This window comes from Pararge aegeria, chromosome 4 (assembly GCF_905163445.1).
Source record: "Pararge aegeria chromosome 4, ilParAegt1.1, whole genome shotgun sequence".
Lineage (NCBI taxonomy): Eukaryota > Metazoa > Arthropoda > Insecta > Lepidoptera > Nymphalidae > Pararge > Pararge aegeria.
In genome coordinates, this window is record NC_053183.1 from 6,104,035 (window position 1) to 6,116,405 (window position 12,371).

General features: G+C 32.4%; 1 protein-coding gene across 15 annotated transcripts in view; it reads right to left on the minus strand.

Moving 5' to 3' along the window:
• The window catches only part of LOC120637945 (ras GTPase-activating protein raskol), a 213,909-nt gene that overhangs the window by 36,142 nt on the left and 165,396 nt on the right, over nucleotides 1-12,371 (minus strand). Inside the window, exon 1 of one of the 15 annotated variants that reach the window (XM_039910020.1) lies at nucleotides 8,092-8,285. The exons of the other annotated variants lie outside the window; for them this stretch is intronic. The gene's annotated coding sequence lies outside the window, so the exon portion shown is untranslated. Of the gene's footprint in view, nucleotides 1-8,091; nucleotides 8,286-12,371 lie in introns of those variants that run through there. 15 annotated transcript variants of the gene reach the window in all.

Genomic DNA, 12,371 nt, shown 5'->3' on the forward strand with positions numbered 1-12,371 from the left:
TATAGAGGCAAAAACCGTACGAGTTTAATACCAAAAGCCAAGATCAATGCGATAAGCTTCATGAATATTTTAAACGATTGTACAAAGATAGCGGTGGTTTTCCAAACATGTATCAACCCCCTTATATTAATATTCGGGTATACGTGTCAACAGTTACCCGGAAGCTGTAGGGTATCATCATATATCAACGTGCTACATTTTACGGTCAATTTATAACCCTTTTATTTTGATAAAATATAATATGTAGAGCCAATAGGAGAACATAAATAACAGCTTAACAAAGGAATACGTTTTTGCTTAAGTATTTCACTGACATAGATAATATGTAGACTCAAACATTTTTAATAACTACTACACTACAGTGTACGAGTTTAGTTGCTAACACTGCGAAAGTTTCTTACCTTTATTAATATACGACGCGTAAATGAAAACCGAAATCATACTTCATGGGCTTTGGAGGTGCATGATGTACTGTCTTTAATAGTTTTTGTGTAACCCCCTGCCATAGTTTTTACTAAAAGAAATCAGATACAGCCATATTAGATACGCGTTGCGTAGCGTAGGTACTATGCGCGTGTCGGTCTTTTATCTTCAATAACGCTGTCATAAGTAAACACTTAGACTGTTTTGAATTCGTCTGTATGGAAGCATAAATATGCTTCCTTTAATTTAATATTTTTACAGGATGATTCAATATTAAATATATTTCATCCTTCAATATTTTTTCGTAATTCTGATACACGTTGTATATATCTCTGTATAAAGTGGGGAGAAGAATATAACCTATAAAAAGTTGGACGTGTATAGATGAATCTTAAATTAATTTGAACTTATCAATATATCAAGCTTTGTGTATTTTTTTCGACAATTTTTTTTAATTTTTTTAAATTATTGTAGTGAAGTAAAAAAATACTAGACGATATTTTAACGCATAACTTTTATTGGGTGAACCTTAAACGATTTTTTTATTATCATCATAGTAATGCTTTTCTCTTTTTATCACCTCTCTTTATTTATACATTAAGTGGCAACTCACCGTGAAAAAGAGAACAAATGATACCAACCGTTATATATATTTAAGCACAAAAGGTGTAAATAGCTAACTTAACTGTTTTTGTTTATTTTAAAAATGCTGTTTTTAAACTAACCATTACGTCAAAAGACGACAAAGCGGCTTTTTTGATATAATCTAATCTAATACAAAAAAGGAGATGTCGCTATCGCGCTGAAGAAAATCGTGTGACGCAGCTTCAAAGGGAAATTCTTGTAGAGCGTTTAAGGTCAGATAAAGTAAACGAGAATGAATTCAGAATGATGCAAACAAAAGCGACGGAATGTTCAGGCCTCAGAGTTAACCGCGGGCTGTTGTGCAATAAAGATTTCCGAGTCCCAACGCCATGCGAAGGCTGTATACAAAGAAATGTTGAAGGCGAATATAACACAATGCATATATTTCCTACCTGTGTTATATATGTTACCTGTGTTATATTGATCAATGTATCTGCGTGGACGATTAATATTGTCAATTTATGTTATATATATGTATATAATATATGTTATATAAATTACAGTGAATAAAAAAAATTATACAATTATATTTTTATATATTCAATATTGGTTGTTAAGGTTACTGAACGAAAACAACTGATTGATAACTCTTTATTAAAAGCTCGTAATTTATTTTTTTAGATTTTATTAACAAAAATTGTATCGACATAGCTTACCGAAGAAATAAAATTGCCCTATGCGGCTCCTTTTCATTTTACTAAATATTATTTGATAACATCCTTCTCGTATACAATTGATTTATAATCAAATTAAATACACTAAGAAACACGATAGATGCTTAGAAGCAAATACTTCCTAGCACATTCACTCAAGCAAGGTCACTTACTACAACGTGATATAATAATGTTTTAATATATGCGTTAATAGCATTTTTAATGGCTATCCAAGCTTAATTAAAATACCGTTTTATATCGATTTCGTAAGATTTGATGTGTATACGTGATTCACATACACATCTGGGGGATGTAAACTATGTAATAGTCATCTTATGTATTGAACAATTGATATTTGTATTTTGTTCACTGCTTCAATTGGTCTATATAGCGATGAGGAATTAATAAGAAACACTAGTTTCAATTATGTAATTTTTGATAATATTAGAAATATTGAAAGTAGTTAAATAATCTAAAAAAAATGCAACAGTGTAGACTAAGGATTTGTACGTTAAATGGATAATAGTATTACGGCAGGATACCCAGATAACTTTGCGTAGGCACCTGCACACTTAAAGAAACAGTTTTTATGGTGTTAACTTCATTCCTTCAAGTTTTAATTCTTGTGAGATATTGAGCGAAAATTTCAAGGATAAATAAAGGATAAAGGATGTTTGTACCTCTTAAACTAGGCGTGCTAATAGGACAGTATCACGAAAAACAAGCAAAATAAAAACTGGAACTACCCATTAAAATATCTTGTAAGTTCACCGTTAAAGGTTCCCATATAGATTGTATGCATATTAAGAATATGTCGTCACTAACTAGGATTTTCCAAATTCGAAACATATCACTATGTTATATTATGTTGTAAACTATTTTTCTTTTTACTCGTTTTTATTTGTTACGTTTTATACTAGTTTTTATGTTGTTTATCTGCATTCGTTATTTCTATTCCAAAGCGCGTGATTTTAACGAACTGTATCTCAAAGTTAGAAGCAATGATAGAAGTACTTAAACGTGATTAGGTATTTCGTATTTTGATGTTTTCAACTGCAAATATGATCCTCGAAGTTGTCAGTGCTTTGAATTTAAAGTGTTATTTATGTTTGCACCGTTCAACGCTAAGATTCTAATTAAAAGTTTTAATACAGCACTTAACTACGTATTTATACGTATTACTAAAGCAGAATCCTTGGATAATCTTATTTTAAGTTGAGTTGCAAACAAAGTAGTCACTTGATAGATCAAACGGCATCATAATCAAATGATAGTTACTATATTATAACTTTGCCTATAAAGCATTCATTGAAACTCCAAGGATTTGAAAGTAAACATTAGCGGAGACTTGAAGAGAGATCGAGTGAGTCATTTGTTATTTAGATAATATGTCTGCGAGGAATTGCTAACAATGGATATGAGTTGTACAAGGAATGATCTGAAAAAGTAGTGAGTCTATTTTTTATTTAGTTTATTATAAAATTAGGTTTATTTCCATACTTACAAATATTATTAAGACAGGGACAATAGCATCATCAGACAGGGAATAAATCAGATTGCATTCTTGGGCGTAACTAATGTTTAACTATTAGCTGTATTTTACTGTATTCTGATCGCTATACCACGACCATATAAGTACGAAACCTACGTAGTTCAACCTGTTAAGTAAGTACTGTTGAAAAAGCTTAGTTATGAAAGTATTATTATAGATAATTTCCGGAGTTAAATTACTGCTGATATGGTTGCCACTCGGTATTTTGATTTTATACTATAAAAAAAGTTCAAGAAAAAAGGCATTTCCATTCGAGGGGTGTGAAAACTTTAGTCATTGTACATCTCAGTTTTGAAACATACACCCGAAAGTAATTTGAAATCACAATAATCATACTCGTAGCATTATGAATACATATGGTAATTAATAAACCAAAATAGGTCGTACAAAGAAATAACCCACTTTTACATAAATACGTTATACTTGCAGCGATTAATCTTCTGGTTACACAAATCAATCACAATATGTAAATATTGAGAGGACGCAAAGGACATAGTAACTGACATTCAGATAAAACAGCAATACTAATTTCCTGTGGAATATAAAGTCTAGAGGTTATGATGAATATGGGTGATATTTTTTATAACTAAATGCAAATTTATCTTATTACTAGTATAGGTATATTCTATATACATATAAGTAATACAGGGGATAAGTTTATATTGTTTTGAAATGACTAGTAGGTAGTTGATAAGAGCAAATTATGATATTTGTAGCTTGTTTATGAAATAACAAATCTGTATTATGTACATATTTTAACTAGGATTTGGTTTCTGTCACGTGTCTGTCCCTTTCCCAGCTCAACTCTCAAAGCAATCCTGTGAAGTGAAGCGTATAAGAGAGACAATAGGCAATAATTTACTTGTTATATGCACTGTTGCACATTGGTTTCCCAACGCTTTTAGTTTTGTTCCCGTTTACTAAGGACCAGCCTTTTTCAAAATCTATCCTAAAAACTTTATTATTTTCTAACGATCGCTACTAATATTTTAAATCTACAACGTTCCAATGTAGTTTTCCCATGTTTTACTCAGCACCGAAACATATTTTGTAATGAGCGACCTGGGTTAGTGTGATCAAGGATTCATTCGGGGAATATGGGTAGTAAGTTACTCCGACATTGTCCTAATTAACTTTAAGAACTGGAAATTACGAAGAATCAGAATGACAACTCGTCAATTGAGACAATAGGAATAAAGAAAGAACGAACGAATAACTTCCTCGTTCCACAGCTATTTCTGTGAAGGCAAGGATGCATCATGGGTACTAATAAGTTTCTGGCATGATTAGGTACGTGTACTTAATAAACATAAACAGGAAAAATGAACGCCAAATGTCTGGAACGATAACCCTTTACAACAACAAGGACAATTTTGAGATGTTTATGATGAGGCGGAAAACTCTGGGGATCACTAGTAACTACTACGAAATAGATATTACATTACATAACTATAGGTAGTTAAAGTCTATTACAAATTTATAATACATACCTGAGAGATATCATATTATTATGCAGCAAGAACAACAATAATATTTTCATAATTTATGTGTATTTTTCACTTCTGAAAGCCATTGTGTCAATGTGAAGTAAATATATTGGTAACTTCAAACCCTACAATGATTTAACTTTTAAAGCCACCTAATAAACGCGTCTTACGTACAAATGGGAATATGGGATTTTTAAGCTGTTCAAAGTGGACAGTAAATCTAGTGAAACACATACAAAGAATAGAAAGGTGAATCGAAATCACCTGCTTAGTATGTAAAACGACACCTGCGGACCGACAGATGTTGGACAAAAACCGACGACCCTTCGCGTCCGGAACTGACATGTGAGAGGCGAACCTTGCTACCCTGTGAGTTTACGAAAATATGTTTGTGATTGAATACAAGATTACTAATGCGTTACATGCTCAACAAATTTCTTATACCTACATTAAAGATACGACAGACTGGTTTATTAGACTGGGTGAATTTTATGGGGTTAGAAAAAAAACCATTTGCCACACCTCGCGTCGTACAGAATAAATTCAAATGTAATATTAAAATAAAACATGAGTTTATAAACTTTATAGTTATATCGCCTTGTTAAATCTATACATTATTTAATTAGTAATTTAAGTAGGTATCGTATTTATACTCTGTTTTTTTTTCTGTGACATATGTTTTCACGGATAACGGCAAATTTAAAAAACCTACCAGAACTAGAGTTTCCGAATTCTAGTTTAAATAAAAAACTACATTACTTAAAGGAATGGTACGTAAAAAATATTACAAGGTTCAAAGAAATCTGAGAAAAGCTGTGAACGTTATTTGTTGTAATTAAGATAAAGTTGGCCCTTTAACGTGCTAACACAATTACGGGATTAATGCATTCTTGTAGCATAGAAGACTAAACTTTTAAAACCTCTGCAGATAATAAATGGCCAACGAAATTCCGTGATATTTACCGTGATACACAATAAACTACTAAAATAGGTTGTCAATGAAAAGCTCATAATTTGTGTAAATAAAAATATCACATTTATTGTGTGGATAAGAACTTCTCTGGGAGAAATAAAACTTTGCTTAATTAGGTAAAGTTTTTGATGATAGAGATGGTAGACTGGCATTGCTTATAACGACTATATGCAATCATGCTGTTGATGCTGAGCTAAACAACAGGTACTTTTATATATATAAAATAAATATGATTGTGTTATTTTATTATTCATAGTGTTATTGATTTGAATAATAATTTATAAAAAAGTCCCATATTTGAAATAACATTTACAGTAAACTTTATCACTTTATATGAACGACGAAGAATTGTCAAAAGAAAAAAGGAGCAACGCGAGTCGCGGAGCTAGGTCCGGTTTGGTCCAGCGCGGTGCGGGTGAGCCTGGAATGTTACCCATACGAATGGGACTCGAGTGACTCACGTGAACTTACTTTTTAAATAACACTCGTTTCAATGCTTTAGTAAGTCTACCGCCAGCGTGGGTGCATAGAAAAACAGGATTTATTTAACGCCACCTACATTGCGACCTTATGTTCTTTTATTTACATCCCACTCTAGGAAGGAAAGAAGAGGAATTATTTTACATAACGCTCTTCTAACCAATGTAATTCGCGGATAAAAGTGCATGCATTGTCAAAAAACTTAATTCGTAGGTCACACTAGATTCACGATGACTTAGTAAAGTAGCCAAGGCTCTTTTTTGTTTTTTTCTTTGTTTGTTTTAGTTACTGATAATAGGTACGCAGTATCAAATAATAATCATAGTTTTCCTTTTGATCCTTCTAAAATATACATTAGTAAAATGAGTATGTATCTAAAATAAATTTAAATAGACTAAATAGACTTCAACGCGCCTTTGAACTAATAAAAGCTCAATGTTAGATTCGACAATAAAATATTTTTATAAGAAATAAGAAGCTGCATAATTTAAATCATATTATATAGTATAGGCTGTATAGGACCTATACAAACAGAGGCTTTGTCGTTGAGGATGACGCGCAAACATTCCCGAAACGCTAGTAGCATAGCAGGCAAGGGTAGACGAGGAATTCTTCTGACGACGTTCCGCCATTACATACCTACCTATAGTTTAACGGTCCCGAAATATCGGCATTAAAATTGAACGTGGGAACTAAGTTAGCTCGCATTGAATTTATTTAGGACTACAAAATATTAGTATTACGGCCTACTTATTATAAGTACTAGAACTTTTCTAGTGGTCGAAATTCGAATGATTACATATTTCTATAAATTTAGGTTTCTGCACTCTTTCTTTATTCATAAACTTAGTACCTAAGTAACAGGGTACCGAACGTATTTAATATGTTTACTAGTAGGTAGGTAAACAATCACACGTATACCTAGTATCTATTAAAATAGATTGTTGTCAACATAGGGATAATGTTTAGTCGTACGTAATGGGCGCCTCCGAGAGATGTTCCGAGCACCTTCTCTGTCTAGCTACTAACTTCTCCGAAACCACGCAACTGATTTTGATGCGATTTTTCGTTAAGATAAATTTTTGACAAATTTGACAAAGCCTAATTAAATTTCTTTGGTTAGTAGGAAAGATGAATATTTGTCTTAGTGCAACGATAGGGCGCTAGTGTAATATTATCTTCATTATACCTATAGGCTAAATAATAATACAATATACCTAGAGATAGGTACCTAGGTTATTCTTTAACATGCATCATGGTCCAACATCGTGTTTTTAGCTATTGTGAGAGATGTCTACAGAAGTCATAAGTGGTAACTATTGTTCCTTTGACAATTCGTGTTCTAGTTTAGCAACAAGTTTCAACACGTGCAAGGAAATAAGTGTAGGTACCAACTAAATTTACGTTTATTGAAATGTTTTTTTTTAATTTCTTAGTATCAGTATCGACAATGAGTTTACTGTGGACAACAACAAACATAAAACATTCAACCTAGATTATACCTTACTAGGTTCATAGGTATAATTGTAGATAGCATAATCTAAACATGCTATAGGTACCTAGTAGTGTTATTTTTTTTTTATTCAAAGTAATACGTATACTTAATAGATAAGCTAATAGGTAGGTAGAGATAACTAGCTAAATCATTCCTCAATGTACCTAGGTAGGTATATAAACTATTCACGTAACTTTATAAACATTTAAATCTTACAGTTAGTAGTCGTGTCGATCTAGTAAATAAATTTGTTTAATGTTTTATACTTAAAACATTATATTTAGTTACATTATTAAAGTATATAAAGAAATAAGTAAGTATGTCTTTAGACAAACATATGTTCTAAACAAATGCGTACGGAAAATATTTAGTATGTTACAAACTAGGAATCCTTGGGCAGAAAATATTCCAACAAAAGCACTTTTGCAATAAAACACAAAACTTTTATCACAACACCATCATTCACTCACTTTCACAAGATAAACAGCGAAATTTACTCAAAAACTTAAAAGATTTAAGTAATTTTCTTAACGTAAGTAAAATGCAGAACACGAATGCGCGCGGCAAGCGAGCCGAAGTAGACTCGAGACTCGAGTAACTTTGTTGACAAGCGGTGGGCGCTCCCGCTGCCATGTTTTAAAGCTTCGATTCGACTCGGCTGTAGTCGGCTACATTCGGTGACCAAGTTTATAGTGTATGCCGATTCTTCGCGCGACCACGAAGCTTTTGAGCTTATAAAGTTTTTGTCGATATATTTATAGTATTACTCAGATATGCATAATTAAAAAGTAAATAATAAAAAATTGGTCCATTCAATTTGGTGTTTTTCTTCCCCCAAAAGCCATAAAAAGCTCAAACAGTAGTCGACCGTAATAGTATTAACTTGAAAAATATATCGTTATTATACCACTATTTTTCCGAAACCTAGATGAGAAAACCTATTCGAAACCAAAAATTGTTAAAAGCGTGCTAATTGTTCAACGGTACAGATATTAAATAATACGAAACTGAATTTCATGTAATGTAATAATGTTCTGAAGAACAACTACTATTTACTGATCTATGCACCGATTGCCAGTGATTCTCGCCATTTTTGTTTAGATGTTGCATCCGCTATACAAAAGGCCTACGATCCTCGTCAAATATAAATCTGACGGAGATCCGGATGACGGACTTATTTGATTTAATTTTGAAAGTCAGTAAAAAATATGTATAATAAAACAAACTCTAATTTGACTAATGTACTTACGAGTGTAATAACGAAAACTGCTATTCTATCTCTAATCTTTTCTGAATATGTAAGTACAACTTATAATCCTGTTATAGTACCTACCTACCATTCGAAATGGAGGCCGATGCAGCCTTCGTACTCCGAAAGCATGATGATACGGGAAAAAATGCCAGATCATTTTAGTCTTTATTTGTACTACTTTAAAGACCGCAACACCATGTGATGGTGTTGCGGTCTTTAAAGCTTTATGGTAGATTTCTTTTGGTCCACTACTTTGACATAAAAACGGGACAAAGTATCTTAGTCTTTATGTGTATTGCTATAAGACCCAACTACTCATATTTATAAGTACATCGAATAAATCACGACACAGCAGCTTGGCATTACGAGGCGATCGGTCGTGAACCTACTAAACTGGTTCTGGTATTGTTCTGAACTTCAAGTGTTCAAGCAAGGGCTTTACACTTTGTTATTAACATCCGTCATAGAAGTTTTTTGTATAAATCTTTAATGAGTTTCCACTATAATTTTTGCTACATAAAAGTAGAGTATCGGAATGTACATCTAGGTATGTTATCTGTGTAACAAGGTGGAAAGGGAAGAGTTCATAAAGCTCTTAATAAAAATAGGGATCAGAATTAAAAGCTCAAATAATATAACAAAACAATAATTAACTTGAAATACTACCAATCCATTCAAGGCTCTACGTCAACTATAAGAACCTATATTTTTAACAATAATTATTGTAATTTACCCTGTTCTTTAGTAAAGTTTTACTGGGCTGAGTAAACATAATGAATAGGTAGGTAGGTAGACCATTATCCACATTAGTTTGAATATCTTAAAGTAAGAGACTGCCCACTCTTATCTAGTTGTAGCTCTATGCCTTGTTTCACTAAACTGAATAAATGTACCTAATGTCTGTATATATGCATAGAAATACATTTTATGTAAGTACAGCTATGTACAAAATACGCTTTTATAAACGAATAAGCAGCGCACTCTAGCGGTGAGTAGCTAAACCAGCGTAAATTTTCAACAGTTTCTAATGTTACGTGTGTTACAAATAGATGGCGCTGTATTTTATAATTTAGTGTATATTTACAAATTATAAACAATGTGAATTATAATATTTTAAATAAAAAATATTATTTAAATAATAAAAATATGATTAGTATGATTTACTTTTTATATTCGATATATGCTGAAGAAAAAAAGAATGTAGAGCTTAATTTCAATGAAACTAGGCTAAGTATTTTATTACCAGCGTATATTTTTTTCTACGGCAACAAAACGTACCATTTATTAACATACAAGATGTAGGTACTTTTATTTTCCCCATATACGCTCTAGGGTTAGCACATTTCCACATCAACAATTGGCTGGAATTCAGGACCTAAATTCCGAGATAGGGATGATGAGGAATAAAAGTGATTTATTAAATGAGTTACTCTTTAGTAATGTAAAACAAGGAATTGATATATATTTACTCTAAAGGTTATGTGTAGCTAAAGTTTTATGTAGCGTCTTGGTGATCATAAGATTTTCCGGCGTCTGCTTTGCCTATGAGGTCCCTTTACAGGTCCCTATACCTCAATGGTTTCAATATTGTGTTCTTAAAGAATGAAAGAGTTTACCTCTAAAAACGGCAACTCTGAATTTGCAAACAGTGACAGGCAAAACCACCGAAGCGTGTAAGTAGTTTAAACGCTATCATTTCCTGTACGAGGCCCTCATTTCACTCGATATTATGGTGTACGCCATTTTATTCCGGTTCTTTTGGCTACTTTTTATCATAGCATAGGTACGTACCTACCAAAACATGTTTATGAACGCAAATATAGTTAATACAATATATCTATCTACCTTTGCACGTTGTCTTATTCACGGGAAGAATGTTTATGGAAATCTCTGAGTGCAGGGTACATTTTTTAGTTAATGAAATGCAGAACTATTCGTAGATTACGTTACGATTAAGTTTCTGGTCCATCTGGTCCGTCCAAAGACGTAATACCCACAGCAAATGCTTAATTCGCTTATGGGTGCAGGTTAAGATGAAAATCGCATTCAAGATAAATAATCTAGGATAACATCGTTTCAACCATGTTAACAACACTAATAATGTGATACATAAAACACCAAATCTTACCATTAAAGCCTCAGATAAGATAATGTATTTTTTTATGTTACGTCAGCGTTTAAAATTATGAATGGCAAAAAATGTCGCTACGTACAACGGGACCGATTGCCAACAGCAACGTGTCAGAATATCGATATAAATAGACGTCCAAGAGTGCAATGTACGGGATAATTCTGATGCGGCCACGTTAAGTAGCTTTCCTCTTTGTCATGGAAACGCTGGCGTATGCTTTTTGCTGCTATAGTTACTTCAAGACAACTGTTTATATTATTGTTTAAAAATGTAGTTACTTAACGAAAGTGTTTTTTTATCCAAGATAACTATTTTAGTTATAAACGTAAAGAAATATTTCCGTAACTGGCCGCGGGCGTTTGAGCGAAGTATCTCTAAATTTAAAGAAAGACTAAATTACTAAGTTTTTGCTATTTTGCACAGCCAAAAAATATTGTCTTTCAATCAAATTTTTTAAAACCTAATTATTGACTTTAAATTTTTTTATTAATAATATCATTATACATATATATTTTAATAATTGAAAACAAACGTTACTTTAGACACGTTCACCAGAAGACTCATGATTCCTTACAATGTGTTATTAAAGTAGTAATGATAACAAAACCAATGAGATTGTACCTCTCACTTCTATAAAAGTCATTCATATAACCGTCTATAATGATCTGTCATCCACGACAAACATATCTATGAAACTTAGGTGGTTATGAAAATAAAGTAAACGTAAAGTAAATTGTAATGAACCGGAAAAGTTAACAGAATTGTTAAGTTAACGAACATTACAGGTTAAGAATATAGATTTTAAAATTCTTGTCGAATCTACATATTGTGTGATAAAACTACAACAAAGAACTTTATATGCAAAGTTGATAATTTGATGTTAATCAACATGATGCAGAAGAAGGCAATTAAAGCACACCGATGAGATCATGAATGACTTCACAACATTCACGCGAACGCTCCGAGAACTAATACTTAATTATTGTGACAATCATTATTAGGTGCTACAACATCGTTCATAATTTTAAACCTGAAATTTAGTGCCTGTTGAGACATTAATAGGACCCAGCGTGCAATGCGTACTAGCACTCAGGGCCCGATTGCCTTTCAGGCAGAATAGACCAGGCTTAGGATTGCAAAATTTCAGGGTATCAGAACTTCGTTATCAAGAACGTTGAGCGCTACGTCTGGCCTTAGCATTGAATGGCAGTTGCGGCGTCTTTGGATTGTGATGAAATAAATTCACTGCTCAGAAGACAATCTGTGACTGCGGATTGAGA